This window comes from Drosophila subpulchrella, unplaced genomic scaffold (assembly GCF_014743375.2).
Source record: "Drosophila subpulchrella strain 33 F10 #4 breed RU33 unplaced genomic scaffold, RU_Dsub_v1.1 Primary Assembly Seq28, whole genome shotgun sequence".
Taxonomy (NCBI): domain Eukaryota; kingdom Metazoa; phylum Arthropoda; class Insecta; order Diptera; family Drosophilidae; genus Drosophila; species Drosophila subpulchrella.
Window position 1 is genome coordinate 1,735,606 of NW_023665563.1, and position 25,022 is coordinate 1,760,627.

At 39.7% G+C, this 25,022-nt stretch overlaps 1 long non-coding RNA gene across 1 annotated transcript; it reads right to left on the reverse strand.

The window, feature by feature from the left end:
* Window positions 1-23,300: 23,300 nt before the first annotated feature.
* LOC119559659 lies at window positions 23,301-23,754 on the reverse strand. The gene is made up of 2 exons (XR_005220906.1): window positions 23,687-23,754; window positions 23,301-23,464 (listed from the first exon to the last, which is right to left on the reverse strand). It is a non-coding gene; the product is annotated as an uncharacterized LOC119559659 (long non-coding RNA).
* Window positions 23,755-25,022: the final 1,268 nt, after the last annotated feature.

Sequence of the window (25,022 nt, forward strand, 5' to 3'; positions counted from 1 at the left end):
AAGTTGTAATTATCTGTAAGGTGCGTTTCTGCCAGCAGCATTACGTCTATGTCAATGAGGAATTGAGTTATATCAAGTTTGTGTCGTGACCAGAGCTCGCAAATAACTGTTGACCGTTTTTCTTCTCGAGCTCTCGTTGCGAGCAAAACCGAAAAAGGTCCTACTGTCTCGCTCTCGCTCTGAGCAAGAGAAACTTGCTGTCATCATTTATGTTTTCTGTTGAGCGCTTTTCGTTGAGCTCGTTGTATGTTGCTCCTTAATGAGCAGTGCGTAAAGAGCGGAACGAGAAACGCTCGCACAATGACAGTCAACAAAAGACCGATTGACCGAAAAACTCAACGCAAACGGTCTTTACATTTACTTTCGTTGTTGTGAAAAAGAAATAATATAATTTGTTTAATACAACATTTTAAATTTATTTTTTGAAATGTTTTGGTTAACAAGTTCCATTTCGATTCCATAATCCATATAACAAATTGATATCAAAAAGCAATAAAAAGTTTCAGAATATGCTGTTTTTACATTTTATTTTAACATTTAACATTTTTTATATATTATGTGTTAAGCTTTATAACTAATAAGGCGTTCAGATTCTCTGCACTAATCGAACTTCTTCGTTCACTTAATATAAAGTGTAAGGCTGAGAATGCCCGTTCGGCTGCAAAACCGACGATTAACGATTTGCTTGCCTATGCGTGTGAGTGTATACCAATACATACGCAAAAGACCGTTTGGCTCACCTGAACAGGACAAAACGGTCCTGGAACAACCATAACAAAACAGAATAGAAAAAAAGGTTTTGCTCTGAGCGCGAGCGAGCTCATTCAAGAACCCATAAATCGGTTGCTCTCTGAGTCTTTTCGTAAAGAGTCAGGAAAAGACACATATTTCCAGACAACGAGAAACGGCCAACAGTTATTTGCGAGCTCTGGTCGTGACACGTCATTGGCATTCCACATGGATATTCGAAGGTGAGACCTCGATTATTTAGATTGTTGGGATGCGAGTATCTTTATTAGAATGTTTTCATTTTGCATAAGGCTCTGCATTGTTGTTTTCATGAAAGACATAAAGTCCATAATATTTTGTTGTACAGTCAACAACACGGCTTCGATATTATTTGGTATTTGTCCTATTGCTTGCTGAGAGGTTATTATATTATTATATTCGGCTCAGCGCATCGAGCTTGTGGGATCAACGTCGTATTTTTAAGTCCTATTTTCAGGACACTGGCGTATGTCATTCCTCCATTTCAGCTTAGAGGGTCAAATGAAGATCTGGCTGCTTTTCCAAAGAAAATGTCAGATGTGGCTTGAGATTGCACGTAATTATTTTATGTTATCTGGGAGCGATCAAATTTTAGTCGTTGAAGCCGATTTTTCAGCTCCTTATAGACTGGGCAGCATCTGTAGTTTGCGATACAGTTACCTTAATTTTTTCGTTTTTGGTTCTTTTTTGTTTGCCGTGCCCGTGGTTTAGAATTGTGGAAGCCTCTACAAGCTACGCAGACTGACCGAAGTCCACATTTTTTTTTAGTGTGTCCATATTCCTGACAGCTTATGCATTGGACGGGGCCGTTCCGGTTATGCGGTTCTTCAACAGTAATCCTCTTATGCAACAGGAATTGCATTTTATAGATCGGATGTACTTCGCTTTTCTTCAAGGCTCTGTTCTCTGGCTTCAATTCGACCTTAAAGAGTGGTTGCGGCTTTTTATTTATTTTGATTATATTTATAATATTTTTGGCGAAAAAACCTTTTTCTCTCAGCCTCTACTATCTCAGTGGTGAATACGTCCCGCTCTATGCCCTTTAACACTACTTGCGAGCCGTTGCTGCTCTAGAGCTGATTCGTGTAGTAGGGTTTCTTAGTCTCATGTCATCTGTTTTGCTTTGAAGCTTTGTTTCGTGAATATTCCCTTTAACAAGAGGAGTAACATTAAAATTGTCATTTCCGTCCAGTGCTACAATTTTCATTACCAGGGCATTTGAGATGTGTTTTCTTATGTAAATTAGTGGGGGATTTGACTTTTTTTGGACCGCGGGAGGGCGGGAGAACAAGGCCGCTCTCTTTCACTGTCAGTGTTCAGTAGGACTGAGTTGCTCTTTAAAGAAGTTTTTTCTACTTCTATATCAGGGGTTGAGAAATATGAGAGATAACCGTTTCTCTGGTTTATGGAGCTTCTGCGCTCATTTTTTGGATCGCCGCTCATCGAGCTAAGTATTATTCGTGGCACTTCTTATTCATAATAATTTGACACTTTTATTTAAAATTCATATCTCTAATTATAGTACGATTGTGAATATATATATTTAGATATAACGTCTTGTCGCCTTTCCTAGACTACTCCAGAATTTAAAGATATTTGCTGATATCTTTATACCCTTGCAGAGGGTATATTGATTTCAGTCAGGAGCTTGCAACGCAGTGAAGGGGACGTTTCCGACCCCATAAAGTATATATATTCTTGATCAGCATAACTAGACGAGTCGATCTAGCCATGTCTGTCTGTCCGTCCGTTTCTAAGCAAACTAGTCTCTCAGTTTCAAAGCTATCGGGCTGAAACTTTCCCAAAAGTCTTATATCTTTTGCAGGTAGTATATAAGTGGAAATAACATTTTTTAATTAGTTTGGAATTTCGAATTAAATTTTATCGAAATCGGACGACTATATCATATAGCTGCTATAGGAACGATCGGAAATTGGTGGAAAAATAATATGAAACAAATTATAGCTTCGGTGTTTTTCAACATATAACCTCCAACGCTTGGAAATAACATTTTTTAATAAGTTATGAATTTCGAATTTAATTTTATCACAATCGGAAGACTATATCATATAGCTGCCATAGGAACGATCGGAAAATTAGTAGGAAAATAATATGACAGAAATTATAGCTTCGATGTTTTTTAACATATAACCTCCTACGCTTGGAAATAACATTTTTTAATTAGTTCTGAATTTCGAATTCAATTTTATCAAAATCGGACGACTATATCATATAGCTGCCATAGGAACGAACCTAAAATTGGTAGGAAAATAATATGAAACAAATTATAGCTTCGGTGTTTTTTGACATATTATCTTATACTATTGGGAATATAATTTTTTGTGTTTTTAAATTTAATAATTATAGCTGCAAGGGTATATAAGCTTCGGCTTGCCGAAGCTAACTTCCTTTCTTGTTTTTTGGATGTTTTTTCTGGAGCTCACGCAAAACACGTCCGCTCTCTCCGTCAATTGGCTCATTTAATCGTCGGGATATGGGACCCAATATTCGGATGGATTATTCGTAGGAAGGACTTTTTGTACGCGGTAAAAAGCGGACAACTTGGAAGGATCATGTGCTCTGGAAACTTGTGCTGAATAGGACGAAATTTTGCGTGGAATTGAGGCGAATACTGGCCTTGGAGGGTCGTAGAAGTAGAACAGCTGTTTCATCGCAACAACGTGTGATTCCAATCTTGACAAGTGAAACAGTTGAACACTTGTACAATCCCGATATTAATGGTTGCGTGCAAAGCAATTGTAGCACAACTGTTTTCCTTGGAAGTAGCTTGTTTTTTAAACGTTCAGTTAGATTTTTCCAGGCTGAGCGAAAGCCATCATTGGTGAGTGGGGATTTTAAAACTATGTAATGAGCTTCGGCACTAGTTTTTGAATTTAAGTGGAACAAGTTTTTAGCGGGCGTTAGTTTGGATTGGATCGGATTGTCTATGTATATCGTCGTGAAATGGTTCCGGAAAGTCGGCCAGCGAAGATAATCGCCAAAAAAACCTATGTGTCGATGTGACGGAGCCGACAGCCATAAGAAGTGGAATTTTGTGACGGAGTTACTGTAGCTTGAGGTATTTGGAAGGAGCCCTGTTGGATTCGCTCCAGGATCTGAGCTACATACGTTTCGTATATAGAATACGTTTCGTTATATTTCGCCTTAAGTATAGATTTGGTGTCTGCGGCGCTCTCGCCTGCCGCCAGAGCACAATCGAAGCATATGTCATATTCTAGCTTTACCATCTGCCACAAGGAATTGAAATGATCGCGACGGGTTTTACAGGCGGATAAAGTTGGCGCGGAGGCACCTGGAGAGTTTATTCTGCCCTCAAACTGGCACTGACACTCGGTTGTGGCAATACATTTGTTTAGAGCGGATATAGCTGTTAAAGCTATGACGGAAAATAATTTAGAAAATTAATTTAGAAAAATGGAAAGGGAATCGGGCTAGAAACAAATTGGAATTTAGGAAGCGAAGCCCGTAGAACTATACGATCGTACTGACGCTCGGATAGGCAAAATAAATATTTAATAATAAGATCGGATGTACTTATGGTACCTATGTGGGGTGGCAATAGCGGAATAGCGTTTAGTTTTTCCCCTGCACAACTTAATTTCAGACGAGTAAATTTGCGGATAGGATTGGTTTTTATTTTGGGAAATAATAAGATCGTAATTGTAGGTAGAAAAAGCAGTTGAAGTGGACTATATTAGTGGTGGTGGTAAATGTGGACCATACTAGAAGTACTATATGTATGTAAGTATACACACGCAGCTAGAACACAGTAAACAATAAGGAAGAACGCTATAGTCGAGTACCTCGACTATCAGATACTATCAGCTAAAGGGACCGAAGGGAGATGGAGATATGCAAACAGCAAAGCGAGATTGTAATGCTCCACCTACCCGCTATCTCAATACATGGTTATGTGGGCGGCAGACAGACTTAAGCGTTATGGGCGTTAGAGTGGGCGTGGCAAACTTTTTTTTGGGTCAATCGATGGGACTTACACATTACAGTTAACATTTTTTTATAGCATGGAAATTGTGGGCGCCTCAGATTTGGGTTGTTTGTGGGCGTTAGAGCGGGCGTGGCAAACTTTTTTTTGGGTCAATCGATAGATGTTGACGAGACTAATAAATTTCAGCTAAAATTTGTTTCTAGCATAAAAACTGTAGGCACATACATACATACATACCAAATCCCAACTTTTTAGCTTTTATAGTTTACGAGATCTCTGCGTTTATCCGGACGGACAGACGGACATGGCTAGATCGACTCAGCTAGTGAACCTGATCAAGAATATATATACTTTATGGGGCCGGAAAAGCTTCCTTCTACCTGTTACAAACTTTTAGTCGAATCTAGTATACCCTTTTACTCTACGAGTAACGGGTATAATAAAGAGTGAAAAAAAATATAACCGGGATTGTGGCTGGGTTGTATTTTACACATTAAACAAATCAAAACAAGGAAGAACGCTATAGTCGAGTACCTCGACCATCAGATACCCGTTACTCAGCTAAAGGGACAAAAGGGAAATTAAGATATGCAAGCAGCAAAGCGAGATTGAAATGCGCCACCTACCGGCGGTAGGCAGATTTAAGCGTTATGGGCGTTAGAGTGGGCGTGGGATCAATCGATAGGTATTGACAAGACCAATACATTTCAGTTAAAATTTTTTATCTAGCTTAAAAATTGTGGGCGCCACAGGTTTGGGCGGTTTGTGGGCGTTAGAGTGGGCGTGGCATGTTCGCGTAACAAGCTTGCGCTGCGTACAAGGCTACGGAATCTAAACCTGAGATCCCAATTATCTTTCTTTCATAGTTTCCGAGATATCCGCGTTCATATTACGATATTTCATAGTTTGTGGGCGTTAAAGTGGGCGTGGCAAACTTTTTTTTTGGCTAAGTCGATAGGTATTGATGAAAGCAATACATTTCATTTAAAATTTTTATTCTAGCATCAAAACTGCAGGTGCCACAGTTTTGGGCGGTTTGTGGGCGTTAGAGTGGGCGTGGCACTCTGCTAAAACCAACTTGCGCTGCGTAAGAAGCTCAGGAATCTGCATGCAAAATCCCTATAGCCTAGCTCCTTTAGTTTCCGAGATCTCAGCGTTCATCCGGACGGACGGACAGACGGACAGACGGACATGGCTAGATCGACTCGGCTAGAGATCCTGATCAAGAATATATATACTTGTGGGGTCGGAAACGCTTCCTTCTGCATGTTACATACTTTCCGACGAATCTAGTATACTCTTTTACTCTACGAGTAACGGGTATAAATATATTTGAGGAACAAATGGGTTGAATAGTAGCACTGGAATATATTCGCGCACAAGTAAGGGAATTGAAATACATATATTAAATGCCATTGCGCCGGGTAGATCACTTTTGGATTTCTACAATATATCATACAGAAAGTTAGTCGACGTAGGGTTCGGAAAACTGGCCAATTAATAACAAGTGGATCATATCTGAAGCGGTTCGAGCCAACACTTTTCAGAAGAGGAAAGTTCAAAGTTTATGAAATACGGCTCAAAGGACCAAAATGTGATCGCTGAAGTTGAAGGAAATCACAAAAATGACGGTACGAAAAACATGGAAGTACTTTATTCGAACACTTGACAGATGAAACTACTTAAGCCTAGCTTAACTATCGCGCTTTAGAGTGGAGCGGAGACTTAGGGGTGCGATAAAGGGGGAGTGCAGAGGGCAGTGCGAGAGAGCGAGATGTTGACATTTGGGGAAAACTACCGCTCGACACTGGCTCCAGAAATCTAACGCCCTTTCGGCGTGAACAAGGCCTCCTAGTACCGTTATACCTCAGTCTCCCCTTGTCTCCACTGCACCCGGCACCAAACAATGTGCTTTCTGGTTCTCGCGTACGTTTACGGTGCCGTGAATAGCACTTTCGGGACCCCGATTCTTGCGATTCTGCGTTCTATAAAAGCCTTCTGTCCGTTTGCAGAATGAATGTCTTTCCGAAATTTGGACACACCTGCACTGGATCAGTCACCAGCCTTGCCTTCACCTCCTTGAACGCTAGTTGGTGGTTCTGCCACCTTTTCTGGGTCTGTACCAATTCCATGGCTTTTTACGCGGTGCACCAGGTACAACAGCTCCTGCTTGAAGAATTGACACTTCTCTGGCTTCATTCTCAGGTTCGTCTCCTTCAGACGACGAAACACTTTTCTGAGATTTTTGTTGTGTTCTTGTTGAGTGCGTCCAAGACCGATTATGTCGTCTTGATACGCGAACGCGTGATGTGACATCTCCGGTACAATCCCTTGGTTCAAGGCACGTTGAAAAGTTGCGGATGCCGAGTGTAATCCAAACGGTAATACTCTCCACTGGAACAGCGCCTTCCCTGGTACCGTGAACGCCGTGAACTTTCTGCTAGAAATCTGCGGTCATTTGGTAAGGATATATGAGCATAAAATGAAAAGGTTGAGCTTAACTTTGCAAAACCGAAGCTTTGGTTTACATTACTATGAATTCTTTTGTTTGTTATCTCGTGAATTTAATTGTAGCGCATTGTGGTTTTTCTTTATAAGAAAAGTTTGTCTTATTTTCCCACGCTGCAGCGATCTCTTCTAGTTGTGAGTCAACTAAGGATCCTCATTTGTACCTAATTAACGTTAACGATATAATTGGCCTCGTTGTTCCACTAGGTTCAAGTTCCGTTTTTACACCTCTCACTTACTAGGTGGTGGTTTTAACGAAACTTCGAAATTGTATATATTAATATATTTTATTTAATTCTTTATTCGCCAACAGATTATTCTTTTACTACGAACTTAACTATTACGAGACTAGACATAAAGATGGTAATTAAATATAATTTTCTGAATTACGTGACTTGGGTCCATTTATTTAAGTAATGTAAGGCAACAAGTCTAAAAAAAAAAGGATTTTCTGTATTCGATCGCTACGAAATTCGTGCGGCTATCTCAGTAGTGCGTTCGTCCCATCAAATTTAAATTAAACGTATCTGCCCGGTTAACAGTAACAACAATTCAGAATATGGGTTATGAGGCTTAATTACGGTTTTCGCTTACAAAACTTATTGCATCTCGTGCTGGAGCTTTTCGTGCGACTACGTCTCGGTGATCCTCCGTTCTCGGTGGCCTCCGTCGCTCCGGGCACTTCTGCCGCCTCTCGTAGGAGATGACGAAGAGTTGGGCTATTGGGGAATCATCACCGTTGTCAGAATAGGGTAAACAACTGCTGAGCTTTCAAGACGTCCACCCTGCCAGCCACAGTTTCCAGTCCAGCTGTCCTGCCCGTTTTTCGTTAGCAGTCCCTTTAGGCTCAACGATGCTTAATGTCGTACCTGAATCGTGCGCGGTTTCTGGGTGCTTCTCTCGTCAATAACTCGAAAGGCGATGTTGCACTGCGATGTCCTGCTCTGCGATATTCTGCATAACTGGACCTCGGGCTCTAAGGATTCCGGTGATACGTCTTCTCAATTCCTGCTTGACTACCCGGGCAACCGTTCGACGTTGCCAGAGTAGTCCTCGTAACAGTCGACTGGGTCTGGATCTCGAACTCAAGGTAGACAACGGCTCCGCTTTTCATGCATCCGTCGGGCGCTGCAGTCAATAAACTCCACGTCAGGATCGACAGGATACGTCGGTGGTACACATGCTCAGTTTCTGCTTGACTATTTAGGCAACCGTCCGACGTAGCTAAACAATCCTAGCAACAGTCGACCGAGTCTCCACTCAACTTAGCCGGGTATTTGCCTTTAAGGACCTCAGCTACTTGTGTCTCAATTCGGAGACTTATACTGTCCCGACCGTCTCGACATAGCGATCTTTATTTCTGCTGACTTTCACGGCTGTATCTCCTTGACTTTGACTTTGCTTGACGTTGCTCACTCCTTTTGATTCTCGTTGACTGAACCAGCTTCCAGCGCTGAGACCGCTTATATAGGCCTCCTGGTACCGGTTATCCTCGCTCTCTTGTCTCCACTATACCCAACACCACACCAGGGTCCAAAGACCGCTGTTTTGCCGATCGACCTTTTGCCCTCTGCGCACGGCACCTCACCAAAGTCCTAAGTGCTGCAATGTACTATTGTTTCTTTCGCTTAAGGCACGCCGGCGCTCTCTCTTCTCTCGTTGTCTCGTTCATACTACTGCTGTCTCGCTTTATCGCCCTTCTCCACTCCTTCTCTACAAACTCTATTTGCTCCGTTCTCTCCAATCTCTCTTTATCTTCGTACACTTCAAAGTCTCTTTCGTCGTACTTTCCAAACTTTCTATTCCCGCAGTGCCGTTACTGCGCGAATTCGCTGCGTATTTTGGCCTCCGTACAGTCATTACTCGCTTTATTTGTGCGGAGGTGTTTAACTCTTAGCTGGGTTAGAGGCTCATATGTAAGGGCCAGAGCTTCTGGAATTTGGGTATCTGCAAATGTCCAATTAGTTTGTGTTAGTTGTTTAGTTGTTGGAGAATTATTGATTGCAAACAGGTTATACGCATTCAATTTTTCCTCCAGAATATCACGTCCTGTTGATCTGCAAATATTTTTATTACCACTTCAGTGTTATCCATTCTGCGCACTTTTGTAACGTCTGCTTTAATTTCATTTCGAAATCTTGCAATAGGAAATCCGGGACTCCTATAGGAAAATTACGTGACTCCTGGTATATTTAAAATATCTAAAAGCAGTCTATTGATACGTTAATGTCGAATTCTAAAAATAATAAAATCTAAAGCAAAAAATATACTCATCTTGTGCATCAAATATTGTTGTCGTTGGCAATATCTTTGCGAAGACCGCGAAGAGATTAATTATTGATAATTCATATTGCTTAGTCAAAGCCTTTTATTTTTGGACATTCGTAGCTTTAATTCTGATTCGAGCGACAAAGTCACCTAAAAGGAAAATACCCGATGCGCTAGTTGCTCTGCTGCAACCTTCTTAAAGCGCCGTTAACCATACAATTGCAAATTCGCATTTAATGACCAGTTGTCCTTGTAAATACAAGCCCATCAATTGTATAAATATTGCCGGTACCCAAATATTTTGCTGTTGTCTTCAGGTGTAAAATATATGGTAGACCATGAGTCTCAAAGGTCTTTTCGATTTCTTTCAGACATATTGGCTGATATAACTGTATCTACTGCAGTTGACACAAATTTTTCTGTCATAATTTGGGCAAGCTTTAGGGAGTTGTAATGGCTTACCTCAGCATCAGAACTGAATAACTGAATTGCGTCGTCTTGAGCACCGGTTACTGGAATAAATCTTGCCCTGAAAAGGTCTACGTCTGCATCTATCATGTTGGCATCAGACATATTATTCAAAGACGAATTAAACGCATGGTCATCCCGTTGACGCATTTTTTTTATTTATTTATTTATTTTGGTTTTGACTCTTCCTAACGCTACAAGTGCAAGAATACTTATAAATTAGTGCGCTAGTCACAATTTAATTTACTTCATTAACATAATAAAAATTTCTTAACTATATAGTTCTAGTACAAGACAATAAAGCTATGACATTTGACATATGAAACATTAAATTCTTAAGGACTAAGTTTTGTTTTAAATTATATACTGCTTTGAAGATGTGTGTGTAATTCCGTTTTGAATTGCGTGGCAGACTTAATTGTTTTTAATGGATGTGGTAGTTTATTCCAAGAACGTACAGCACAGATAAAAAAGTGTTTCTCAGCATAGGCATGTTTTACTTTTTGACAATTAGATTGTTTGTTCTGTTGGAAGCGCTGCATTTTAGTTTACTAAAGAGATATTTTGGCTCGTAAGTTGTTATTACTTTGTGCAACAGTACTAGTGATTTGTCATCACAGTTGGCATCACAATTTCCAAAGACTTCGACTCCATAGAATAGTAGTGGTGTCAGCTTAGTTTTCGCAAAAAGCATTTTTAAATTTGTTGATAAAAAGGTTTTCGTGTCGTTAAGTTGTCTAAGTATCCCATACATTTTCCCAATCGTACAATTTAAGTGATTTCTCCAGGATAGAGTGGAACTTATTGTAAACCCCAAGTTGCTCGCTCTGTCTACATAGTTTAATTGTTGACCGTTTAAGGAAAGTCTTTCCAGATGATCTGTGTTAAAACATCGGTTATGTATTACTATGCATTTGGATTTGAGGGGGTTTAAGGATAATCTATTTCGCTCTTCCCATTTGCAAACCATGTCTAATTCACTGTTACAGACACGAACACATTCATTTATTTGGCTAACAGGACAGCTTACATATAGTTGGACGTCATCGGCAATCATGTGCATGTCACATTTTGTAATTTTTGGCAAATCATTAACATAAAGACTGAACAAAAGAGGTCCAGGAATGGACCCCTGCGATACACCACGTTTTACGGACAGAATAGATGATTTAGATGATTGTGTAGCTACTAGTTGTGATCGTTGAGTTAAGTAGGATTTCATAAAACTAGTTGCAGAGGTTGAAAACATATAAAGACGGCTTAGTTTAGTTAAAAGAATTTCGTGGTTTACCGTGTCAAAAGCCTTACTAAAATCCAAAAGCGTCAATAAAGTAATATTGCATCTATCCATTCGTAGTCTAATATCTTCAGTGATTTTTAAAGCAGGTGTTATGCAACTTCTGTTCTTCCGAAAACCGGACTGTTTCTCTGATAAAATATTGTGTGCATCCATAAAACTCACAATTTAGTTAGCAATTAACCGCTCAAGAACTTTTGACAAAAAAGGCAGGATGGCAATAGGTCGATATTCAGTACCTGATTTGGGAATTGGTAATATTTTTGATATTTTCCAGGATTTGGGAAACGTAGAGGTGGTGATGGAGCAGTTTCAAATGTGTATTATAACAGGAAGAATTTTGGGAAGGATTAGTTTTAAAATTTTTGGATTTATCTCATCTAAACCCGTTGCGTTGGTTTTAATGCTTAAAATTGATTTAAGGACATCGCACTGGCCGACACAATTAAAACTAAAAATAATTTCACAGTTATTTCTATCACAAGATTCAAGGGATGTCAGGTAGGTGTTATTAGTGAAATCAGGTACGGTCGATTGCAAAAACTTACGATTTAGATCATCGAGATCAGTATCACAGCTTAAAGTTGGTTTAATATTGCCGATCCCCGATTTCTTTAAAATTGACCTTGTAATTTTATTGTTTTTTGAATGTTGGCATTTATGTATGTAGTAATTTCGTTTCGCCTCTGCAATGGTTTCATTGACCAATTTTCTATTTAATTTAAAATCGTTGTGAAAATTCTCTGTCTTGTAGCGTTTCCATTTCGCATACGATTTGTCGCGCTTTTGTATTAGTTTTTTTTTGTTATAATTAAACCACGATTTGGCCCTGTGTTTACACATTTTGCGCTTCAAAGGAACCGTTCTGTCGTAGAGGATTTTTACCTTCCGTTGTAAAATTTCTAGCTGAGTGTTAGCCTCAGCAGTGCAATATAAGGAATTCCAGTCGCTAGAGTCTAAATCAGCACTAAGTAAAGCATAGTCAATGTTGATGAAGTCCCTATACTCTATGTAATAGTCATTGTAGTCAATATTAATGTTGTACGTGAAAAGGTTCAGATCATGTTTGGAAAAGGCAGGCATCGATATTTGGTCATAATTCTGGATTTTTTTACAGTCACTAACAAAGGATACATCAAGTAGGGTGTTGCAGGTAGTGGAAAAATGTGGAGGATATTTAAAGTTTACAGGAAATAAGCCAAGTGATTCCATATCGCTTGACAAATGCTTTTCAATTAAAATATTTCTGTTGAAATCGCCAGCAAGAATTACATCGGAGTCTTTCAATGAGAGGGTGGATAACAACTTAATCAGCTCAGAGTATTCTGTTGTTTTGTGTGGTCTGTAGGTACAGCCAATTAAAATTGAAGTGTTTTCTCTTTTGTTGAAGATACTTAGAAATATATATTCAATCGCACTCGTCTCTGGTTAAACACATACTTTTTTAGCGTTAAGTTTCTTGTTTATATAAATAGCAACTCCTCCACCTCGACCACTACGATCGGAGCGAAAAAGATTAAAACTTTCACACATAATTGACATATTACTAACATCGGAGACAAATCACGTTTTGGATACACAGATAACATCAATATTTGAGTTTATAAATAAAAAACGGAATTCCTCAATCTTTTTAGCTAAACTTTGCGCGTTCAAATGTATTATTTTTAAGCCTGGCTTTTGTTTGGCTAGAATTCTGATTGTTGCCTGGCTGCTTGTCCTGGAGATGAGTGGACTATCCATACTTAATGCATATAAATAGCTCACGCGATTCAAAGTTAAGTACACACACAATTAATTTTCTAAAGATATAATAGTAAATACTAGGAAAAATAAAAAGATAATAGTCTAAGCATAATTTTAAGCTAATTTTGTGCGAAACGAACAAGACGCAGAAATCTGTTCTGGAGACAATTCGAACTGCAGCTGATAAGGCTTAAGCATGGTCTCCAGACACATAACATCTTCTCTCCCATGCACTCTAACGTGAACAAAGCCACGACGAGAGAAAACAGCTGATAGGAGCTTTCGTTTTTTCATTATCATTGCTTTTTTAAAAATCTTATACTTTTCCTTCGTTAATTTTTCGTTTAAATAAATTGCCGCATTCGAATCTAAACCTAACAGCCCCAGAACCAGCGGTTTCTTGTGAGTACGCCTGTATTCGGCAGCGTGCCCCAACATCGTTATTTTGTCCCTCAAATGCTCGAATTTGAGTTTTGTTATTGGGTCAACAATAGTGCTCGTTTCGTTTCGTGTTTTGACCCTAAAAATCTCCAAAAGTTTTGGTGCCGGTGTGATTCCAAGTGAGAAGGAGAGTGTATTAAACCATGTTTTTAGTGATTCGCATTTTGTCCGTTAGCACAAAAAACTTTAAACGATTCCAATGGTTTTCTCTGACCAGTATATTATAGGGTTTTGCCCCCAAAAGTTATATTATATCTTCTGAAAATTTGACGAAGTCAATCATTCTTTAACCAGGTCTATCCAAGCATTTTGTATTCGACCATTGAGATCTCATCTATAACTTTTAATTAGATTCGTATTAAATTGCAATACATCGTATTAAAAGTATCATTGCTTAGTGGTCTTAAGCAGTCGGATGTTTGATTTACTGGAAGGAAGAAAACGGAATGAAAACGTTAGTCCTCTAATCCCAAAAGCGGCTTTTCCAGTAGGAGCACAAAGTAAAACCTTTGCAGAATATATTGCCCAAAAATGTTTATTTGCTCGAAAAGTTATTGTTATTGAATCAATCTGCTTTTCCCTACTTCGGCCCCTCCACCAACGTATTCATAAAAGATTATTTAAGCTGATACATTATGCATTACGTGTGCGCGCTACTGGGTCAAATCGGATAAACCAAGCTTTTTTGGTGGTAGATAGAGCTTCCGATTCCTACTCACTAATGTCTCTATTATCCAATAAAAGAGGAAGAATAACTAAGAGCGTTCCATTTAGATTCAGCAGCAGAATAACCCAACCCAAATTGTCTTTTCATGGTTATAACTTACGAACGAACCTCTTTTAGAATTTTAAATCTATCATCATGTACAAGACTGTCATCGAATAAATTACCCTTCACATTTGCAGCAGTTACAGTACCTGATTTTTTCGTAGGGAATTTTGAGTTCGCAGCATTTCGTTAAACTTGTACACATAAAGCAACGACGGTCGAAAAAACGAATTTTTGATCTGGCTTTTTTTCATTGATCGGGGGAACACGCCGCAAGAAATAGTTGGGAAGGAAATTTATTATGCGTTGTCGTTAAGAGCTCAGTGTAACATTCGGAATTATGGAACAGGAAATAAGATCGTGCAATTAAGTACCTTGAATAGTAAATTTGCAGGCTGGTCCTCTTAAATTTCTTTAAAACCCCAGGGGCTTTGCTGATGAAAATGAGGGCGCAATTCAATCAAAAGCTTAATATAGTATACTATAGAACCGTTTATCAATCTTTAAGTGATCATCAATTGAATTCATAAAAGAACATTTCAATTCAGCTAAATAACTATTTATTTCTGCAAACTTTGCTTTTCGAAAACAACGACAATATGCTGGTTAGATATCGGGACCCGGCAGTAATGGAGCTGATGATTCTAATCCTAAGTAGGTAGGACTCTTCAGGACTGGAGAGAGGCCCAATTCGAGATACGTATGCATTGGTGAACTCCGAAGAAAAAATAAGGTCTATGACTTTAACAGATCAGTTCAAGTCTAAGATCAATTGCCCTAATGAAATGTAAATGGTACCGTAAACTAACTGTGGTGGGAACATGAAGGCATCCAAGAAACGGAGAGATAGTTAAAGTCGCCCATAACAATAAGATGGTCACTGTTGTTAAGCGTTGAATGAATACACTGTATTTGAGCTAAGTGCTTGAGGTATAGGCTATTATCGAAACGAGGGGGAATAAAAGAGCATGGTGTATAAGCCACGATTTCATAAATGCGACGTTGACGTGCAGCTTACTAAGTTTTCCCAATAAACTACGAACGTTCTGTTAGTGCTTTCAGTTTTTTGGAACGTTGGTTGAAGGAATATTAGGCCCGAGGATTGATTTTGTTTACATACTCATGAACAATTAACAGTATTCTTTACCTTAACATTAACATTTAATATGTTGCTCAGGTAGGTCTTGAAGCACCAAAATATAAGCGGAAGACAAAAATTAATTTTTTTTGTCCAACGCCAGATAAAGGCATTGGTTCTATTTGTGCAACTCCAGACGGTATCGAGCAGTTGGCACATTCAAACTTGGCAACACAATTAGTTGTAGCGGCACGCGACCTAGATGCCTAGTCAACATTGACCAGGTTTCAGACCTGAAGGTACGTTGGCATCGACCGGTCCAGAATTGACAGCCACAGTTAAAGCCTGGATGTTCCGTCTGCACTGAAGTCGTCTGCTGCATGCAAGAGCTCTAACTGGTAGTCAGTCGGCAGAGCGGCATCCTATGCAGCGCCAAGCGACTTATCCATTCAGGGATCCAGAGTTTGGATCGGATACCTATGCCTGATCATTGCCGGCGCTGTCTGTCTGGTCAATATTGACGTTATGGCGACGGGGGCAAGCCCAATCTAAGTTAATAATGAATTTCACAGCAAGCAGACATTTCAGGTATCCAGCCAGCTATGCCCTTGTAAGTGAACGGCATTGTAAAATCGCCAACCTAATTTCCGCAAAAACTGAGCAGATTCCGATAAAACGTTAGACGTCTTCCACTGCATGAAGATTGCAAAGACTACACCCTCCGTTCTGCCATCAAAGCTTTCCCGTGCCAGCGACAAGCGCTCATTACCCCCTTGTCCGTGGCGTGACCCAAAAGTGTCTACTTCGGTTAGGCACAAACATTGGTGACCCCGATATGATCCTTTACCTTTACATGACCCGTTAGTCAAGAAAATCAAGAGTGACTCATCGATCGACACGGTTATCCGCCAACTAAAGAGACGATGCAACGTATTAGAATCATCTCTTATTCTGACGTCCAATGCGCCCACAACCACACCAGCCCTACAACGACACCTGGAGGTTCAATAGAGACAGGCCCGTGATGATCTCGATAATACGCCTGGGGCAGAGGCAGCCGCCAAAGAACAAGTTTTTCAATTCTAGACCCTATATGAAGAGTATAATATGACTTTGCTTCGAGAAAATGATGAGCCTAAATCTATCTCAGTATTCCCGAGTTTGATGGCGAATATCTAGCTTGGCCCGGTCTCACGACTTATTTGTGGAATTAGTACATAATAAACCATACTCAGGCAGCCAGAAGCTGCATATTCTACAAGGCTCACTCCGCGGTTATGCAAGGAACATTTTGACAGACTCCGCCTTCTCACAAGGCGGATACGACGACACCTGGCAACGACAAAAAGCCAAGTACCAAAACGGCAAAATATTAGTCTGTGCTGCAATAGGAGAAATCGTCGTCTATATGCCCATTAAAGACTCTGAGTACCCTTAAAAACCTCGATATCAGCACCAAATCCTGGGATCCAATCCAGTGTTTTATTATCAGAAGAAAACTAGACCAGCAGGCTCTAGCTGCACTGAAAAATTCCACTGGCCACTTGTCGAGCCTGCCAGCAACTGCATCACTCACTGTTATACCAAGGACCGACTAGCAGTCCAGTGTCCGGCGTAGTAACCATTGCAGGCTACGACAACTCTAAGGGATTTGTTCTGCTCGCGACCGCCATGGTATCATTACAAGGGCCAACCGGTCAACTATAAACATGTCGCGCTGTAATAGATTCTGGATCACAGGTGAATATTATCTCAAGGAGGATGGCAGATCTGCTATCTTTTAAGGAAATGTCGTCACCGATAAAAATATCTGGAATCGGAGGAAAATTGACAAGAGCAATTAGATCAATACTAAAGCTCTCGTCATGTACATCAGGTTTTGAAACACTATGGGAGGTATTTATAAAACCCACAGTCATTACAAACCAATAAACCAACCGTCATCACCGATTGCAAACGATCTTAATATTCCCGTGGGACTGCCGTTAGCAGATCCTGACTTTCGGCAACCTGAACCAATTGACCTAAACTTAGGTACTGATGTATAACCTCGTTTAATGATTACTGAACTTCTTAGAATGGGACCTAATAAACCTCTGGCGCAAGGCACAAGGCTTGGTTAAATAAAGAAACCTCATATGATACGGAAATCAACCCTATTTTGGAAGAAGATGTAGACGATCTTGCAGGACCGAACTCTGCTTATGAACCAACAAAAGATGAAAATCCGGCGAATAATAACCAATTCGATATAGAATATATAATACAGAAGATAGCACTACAAAAATTCTGACTTTTATACAACATTTATAAAGAAGAAGTTGCAGAAGGTCCACGTCTCATCGACGTGCCAAATGATCAATTTCTACGAGAGCACAATTTCAGTCCCCACGGCAATGCCAGTTTTGTCGCAAAGGGGAGCGTTAAGCAGCATCAAGAAGATATGAAGGGTTTTAATTAGAACATGTACCTCCGAAGTTTAAAGAAAGATCCTTCACGGTCAATGATTTGTTAGCTGCATTTTATACAATTCGGCCAAGGGCTGACCGATATCACGCCTTGATTGAGGGTACCCCTTAATGGGGGGGAGAATGTTCGTACCCCAGGGTGCTCAACATGACCAGCACCCAACAAATCAAGCAGTAGCCAAGTTGGAAACAGTACCAGGCGCTCAGTAGCACCCACTGCATATGAGAATTAATGATCAACATATTATGTCTCTCTACCTCACCGCCTCACCTTCTCACACCGACTCAATGGCACATTGACCCGCCAATGCGGTCAGCACATTTTGCAGTGTCAGCCGGACAAACTACGCAAACTGCTACTATAATCAAAATTCCCTCATTACACTAAACTTCCGTGTTCCAAGTAGTATATAACCATGTATCAATTTTAGAATAAATCAGTTATTAACGGAACTTATAACCCTGCGGTTCTTCCTTCTACCTCCGGGAATTAGAGCTCGTAATCCTACACTTTCTCAATAGCAGCTAACCACGTTAGCTCATCCTCAGCGCAGTCCCGGCATCTCCTGTGGTCCCGCATCGCAGTAACCATCGTTACCATTGCCGCGACGTGACAAGCGCTAATTACCCCCTTGTCCCGCGGCGTGACCCAGAAGTGTCTACTTCGGTTAGGCACAAACACCTTTCCCAATGCTGTTGATGGCCGTCTTTGCGTCTATTATTTTTGTATTCCGTGATTGGGGCGGCGTTTGGTCTGGGTTGCTGATATAACCCCAAGGAAGGCAACTAGACTCACATTGGCAACCCTCGTGCAACATAAACGCACATTCACAAGCTCTGTATAGAGTGCTGCGGCAGCCATTTGGCATATTTCGATATAGTTCCGACACCAGCAGATTAGCGGAAACGCGCCGTGTGGGATATATTTATATTTCAACAATCACGGCCACATGAAACCCCCCACCTCCTGCCGCCTACTTAGTTGCGGTTATATATTGAAAGCTTTTTAATTTTTAAGTAATAATCATATTCTCATATTCTTTCCTCTCTCATTTGTTAAATTTTAATATTACATTTATCCACACATATCACGTCATTCTAGCACTACAGTCAACAGGTCTTCGAGGGATTAGTCATAAGTAAGCTCATTGTCCTTGATCTTTATATTGTCTGGTTTTATCCAACCAATTGTAATATAAAATATCAGCCTCACGTAGACTATAACTTACTTGCTGACAGGCCCAGCTCGAATTAATCAATTTATCGCCTATTTGTCTAAAATTTAATTATTTTTGCGACCCGTGTAACTTTGAGTGAATCAACTGCCTCCTTCCCTAAGCCTCCAAACTAGATGTACAAATTTTATTGTGTGACGGTGATGCTATTTAGAAAGTAACCGTCCCCCTTGTCTCTTCCCCAAGCTAGGCCGGTCCCGTGGCAGAGTATGCTTCCGAATGGTATCCACTTCACCGTGTTCGTCGCAGAATTCTATATATATCCGCAGAATTAAAAATCTGCAGTGATTTCCGATCATAACGAGTGATACACCAATCGAATGGTATCGCATAAAAGGATTGCATACGATTCATTTGTTTGCAACGCTCTGCTGTACAAATCGCGAAAACTAAAAAAAAAAGTCGTTGTTAATTCATTATGGGTTCCAGCTTAAAGTTTGCATCCCTGCAAAAAAAAAAAACAAGAGGGAATTCTGTAGTCAAGTCTCTCGATAATTAAGTAACCATTACCGACTGTCACCAACACTAATAGTATTTTAAACTTTACATCGATACAAATTTAATTTGGACTCTATCGTCCAAAATATGGTTTATATTTTTCGATGAATTTCTGCCAGCCGCGGCTTGTTTTCTTAGGGCCCATAATGATTCAGCACCGTATTTGTACTTTTTTGTACATTTCACGATATGTACACCTGAATTACAGACGCTCACAACTAACATACTACTGTGGGTAAAGGGTAAATTAATATGGTTTGTAAAATTAAAAATCTTTATTTATTCTTCTATATCAATTTCGTGCTCTTTAAAGTAATCTCCTACGGATAAAATACACTTATGCCAACGATTTTTCCAATACTCGAAACATCCAAATAGTCCCTTTCTGGCATAGCCATCAGTATCTTCTTCGATTCAGCTTTTGTCTCCTCAATCGACTCGAAGTGTGGTGGTCTCTTGAGTTTTGGGAATAGCCAGAAGTCACACGGAGCCAAATCAGGCGAATACGGTGGTTGTGCATTGATATGCGTCGAATTTTTGGCGAAATGGCCACGAAGAATGAGTGCACTGTGAAACGGTTAAGTTGGAGTTGTTGGCCAATAATTCTGCTCTCTTTACTCTCAAAAAATATTTCCTATTAACAATTGGCCATGTGGAAGGAATTCAAAGTGCAACACACCACGAAAATCAATAAAAGCAAATTCACATTTCTTGCCTACAGTAGTTATACCTGTTACTCGTAGAGTAAAACGGTATACTAGATTCGTCGGAAAGTATGTAACAGGCAGAAGGAAGCGTTTCCGACCCCATAAAGTATATATATTCTTGATCAGGATCACTAGCCGAGTCGATCTAGCCATGTCCGTCTGTCCGGATGAACGCTGAGATCTCGGAAACTATAAGAGCTAGGCTATTGAGATTTGGCGTGCAGATTTCTGAACTTCTTACGCAGCGCAAGTTTGTTTCAGCAGAGTGCCACGCCCACTCTAACGCCCACAAACCGCCCAAATCTGTGGCTCCTACAGTTTTGATGCTAGAATAAAAATTTTAACTGATATGTATTGCTCTCGTCAACACCTATCGATTGACCCAATGCCACGCCCACTTTAACGCCCACAAACCGCCCGCCCACAAACTGCAAAAAATCGTAAATATCAACTTGGATATCTCGGAAACTATTAAAGATAGAGAATTGAATTCTCAGATTTAGATTCCATAGTCTTGTACGCAACGCAAGTTTGTTATGCGAATATGCCACGCCCACTCTAACGCCCACAAACAGCCGAAACCTGTGGCGCCCACAATTTTCATGCTAGTTAAAAAGTTTTAACGGAAATGTATTGGTCTCGTTAATACGTTAATTTGCCACGCCCACTCTAAAGCCCATAACGCTACCGCCGGTAGGTGGCGCACTTCAATCTCGCTTTGCTGCTTGCATATCTCCATTTCCCTTTGGTCGAGGTACTCGACTATAGCGATCTTCCTTGTTTTTTCTTTCTGTCGATCTGTATGGAAAAGTCTACCGAGGAGAAAGAACTCGAGATTCAGCATAAAATCGAAAGACAAGAAAGAAAGCTAGCTTCGGCACGCCGAAACTTCTGTACCCTTGCAGTTCGTTTCCGTTAGAAAACTATAAACCAATAACATAAATTTTTTTTTTGATTTAAATTTTATTTGAAATTATGAAATATTAAAAGAATTATTTTCCCAAGCGTAGAAGTATGTATATCAAAAAACACCTAGTTGTCCGATTTCTCTCGTTCCGACCTATATACTACCTGCAATAGAAATAAGACTTTTGGGAAGGTATCATCCCGATAGCTTTAAGACTGAGAGACTAGTTTTTGTAGAAAAGGACATGGCTAGATCAAAGATAATATAAACTACAAGATGAGTAATGGCCATACAACGGAATGTACAGCATAATTTTTGGTGCGGGTTTTCGATGTGGATTTCTGATCTTGCTAGTGTGCGTTGTCCGTGTAAAGCTCTTTGATTGTGTTGGTGTATCATTTCCCAGTCGTAAATGACAGCATTCCAGCATGCGTTCTTTCAATATGAAACCAGTCGTAAATGACAGCATTCCAGCATGCGTTCTTTCAATATGAAATGGCATCAAAAAGGTGTTCCGGAAGTGATGAGTCTTTCCATTCTTTTTACACGGGTGCGGGACAAAAAAGAATGCACCCGTTGCATGCTTCTGGAAGCATATATCTGGAATGCACCTGGAAGTAACAAACTAAACACATTCTGGGTGTTTTCTTTTTTAATGCACCTGGAAGCAACAAACTAAACACATTCTGGGTGTGTTCTTTTTTAATGCACCTGGAAGCAACATACTAAACTCCTTCTGGGTGTACTCTTTTTTAATGCACCTGTAACATGTACCCAGGAATGCACCTAGAAGCATTCAAAAATCAAATATCTGGAAGTTTTCCCCAGGAATACATAAGACTGGATTTCAATTTCATATTTATTTTTTATTTCAATATTCAAGAACTCAACTAATTTTTGATCGGAGTCCCTCTCCTTCTGTACGGGGCTTTGCTGCTTCCTTCTTGTTGATGTACTTTTATCATTTACGCAGTTCAGTCCTTGGTGTGCCCATTCATTTCTTGCGATTCTGAAAGATATAAAGGAAATTTAATATTATATATTTTGAAACATCTGTATATATATTACAAATATACAATATATTTATTTTGTCACATTAACACTGTTGTTTGTACGATTTACATTCAAATAATTATTATTTTATTAATTTAATTTGTTTTTAGTTTGAATGTTCAATGTACATGTACTCTGTTATGTTCATATTGAACTAAATTATCTACACTTTGCTTACCTGTAAAAATATTGATGTTAAATAGGTGGCAAAAAGCAACAAACTTTTTCAAAACACGAGGCACGAACTTCACTTTTCAGAGCTAAAAATGCAACTGACGAGAAATGCAAGAGACAAGAAAAACCGCGCGCTTCCTTGCATATTCCCTTTTGTCTTTATTATTTGTTTGTCAAGAGAACAGTACCGAAAAAAGACGATTGTAAAAAAATGGGCATCGGCAACCTTCGGGTTTGAGTTTGGTTTTTTTACATTCCCACTAAAATACACCTGGATGCACTATATTGAAATACACCCAGATGGCACCCAAAAGACTGCCCCCAGCACGCACATTTGCTAGTTAAATTTGCATGCGTGCTGTTTTGCGTAAAAAAGATACGACCCAGAACTATTTGTTTCGGAATACGTTCCCGAAACGGGTGTTTGGGCATGCTTCTGGATGCATTATTCTGAAACACTTCTAGAAGGCACCGCAATAGAATGCACCCAGCACCCACATTTGCCTTGGAAAATTTGCATGCGTGCTGTTTTGCGTAAAAAAGGTGCGACCCAGAACTATGTTTTTTTAAAACACGTTCCGCAACTTACGACTGGGAAATGGCATCAAAAAGGTGTTCCGGAAGTGATGAGTCTTTCCATTCTTTTTACACGGGTGCGGGACAAAAAAGAATGCACCCGTTGCATGCTTCTGGAAGCATATATCTGGAATGCACCTGGAAGTAACAAACTAAACACATTCTGGGTGTACTCTTTTTTAATGCACCTGGAAGCAACAAACTAAACACATTCTGGGTGTGTTCTTTTTTAATGCACCTGGAAGCAACATACTAAACTCCTTCTGGGTGTACTCTTTTTTAATGCACCTGTAACATGTACCCAGGAATGCACCTAGAAGCATTCAAAAATCAAATATCTGGAAGTTTTCCCCAGGAATACATAAGACTGGATTTCAATTTCATATTTATTTTTTATTTCAATATTCAAGAACTCAACTAATTTTTGATCGGAGTCACTCTCCTTCTGTACGGGGCTTTGCTGCTTCCTTCTTGTTGATGTACTTTTATCATTTACGCAGTTCAGTCCTTGGTGTGCCCATTCATTTCTTGCGATTCTGAAAGATATAAAGGAAATTTAATATTATATATTTTGAAACATCTGTATATATATTACAAATATACAATATATTTATTTTGTCACATTAACACTGTTGTTTGTACGATTTACATTCAAATAATTATTATTTTATTAATTTAATTTGTTTTTAGTTTGAATGTTCAATGTACATGTACTCTGTTATGTTCATATTGAACTAAATTATCTACACTTTGCTTACCTGTGAAAATATTGATGTTAAATTGGTGGCAGAAAGCAACAAACTTTTTCAAAACACGAGGCACGAACTTCACTTTTCAGAGCTAAAAATGCAACTGACGAGAAATGCAAGAGACAAGAAAAACCGCGCGCTTCCTTGCATATTCCCTTTTGTCTTTATTATTTGTTTGTCAAGAGAACAGTACCGAAAAAAGACGATTGTAAAAAAATGGGCATCGGCAACCTTCGGGTTTGAGTTTGGTTTTTTTACATTCCCACTAAAATACACCTGGATGCACTATATTGAAATACACCCAGATGGCACCCAAAAGACTGCCCCCAGCACGCACATTTGCTAGTTAAATTTGCATGCGTGCTGTTTTGCGTAAAAAAGATACGACCCAGAACTATTTGTTTCGGAATACGTTCCCGAAACGGGTGTTTGGGCATGCTTCTGGATGCATTATTCTGAAACACTTCTAGAAGGCACCGCAATAGAATGCACCCAGCACCCACATTTGCCTTGGAAAATTTGCATGCGTGCTGTTTTGCGTAAAAAAGGTGCGACCCAGAACTATGTTTTTTTAAAACACGTTCCGCAACTTACGACTGGGTTCGTGTGGTCTGCTGTAATAAGGTCTCAATGTCGCATTTGACTAACGCGAGGTGTCAATGGCCTGTAGGTCAGGGGTCTAGTCGCTCAAACGCGGGAATTGCAGGTCGGAGTTCAACTCCGACTGGGAACAACTTTTTTTTATGCAATCGGTCTTTTTTTAAAAACAATTAAATAAAATGAACATGGTGTTCATGGTGGTTTAAACAATCTCCATGGTGTTCAGCCCATGTTTCAATTGATTTTTTTAAAAATGGACGATTGAAAACATCGTCGATGTTTATTTAATACTCAATCGATGTTTTCGTCGATTGTTGGTGTCGAATATCGATAATAAATGCTTACAATAAATATCAATGAATTGATCGACCCAAGTACAAAAGTTACTTTCTTCATTTGGTTGTCGACGAGTACACATCTTACAGCTCTCCAATTAATTTTTGACTTTAAGCAATGAATACCGATCGGGAAAAGGGAAAACACCTGTTGAGCGGCAATAAATGCTCCCTGGCACATTGTAAGAAATCAAAGCGGGATTTTCCGGGCATAAAATTGTTCAAGTTTCCTTCTAATGATGAATTTGATTTCATAGAATGGGGGCCCTTTCAGTTCTAAATCTGTCAAGACCAATGGAAAAGGTGGAGAATACAGAAGAGGACGCGAACCTGTTTCAATCCCCTCCAAGAAAAAGAATTCGATCCAAGTCTCCGGCGGAATCTTACCACCAATGCCATAGACATGTTAC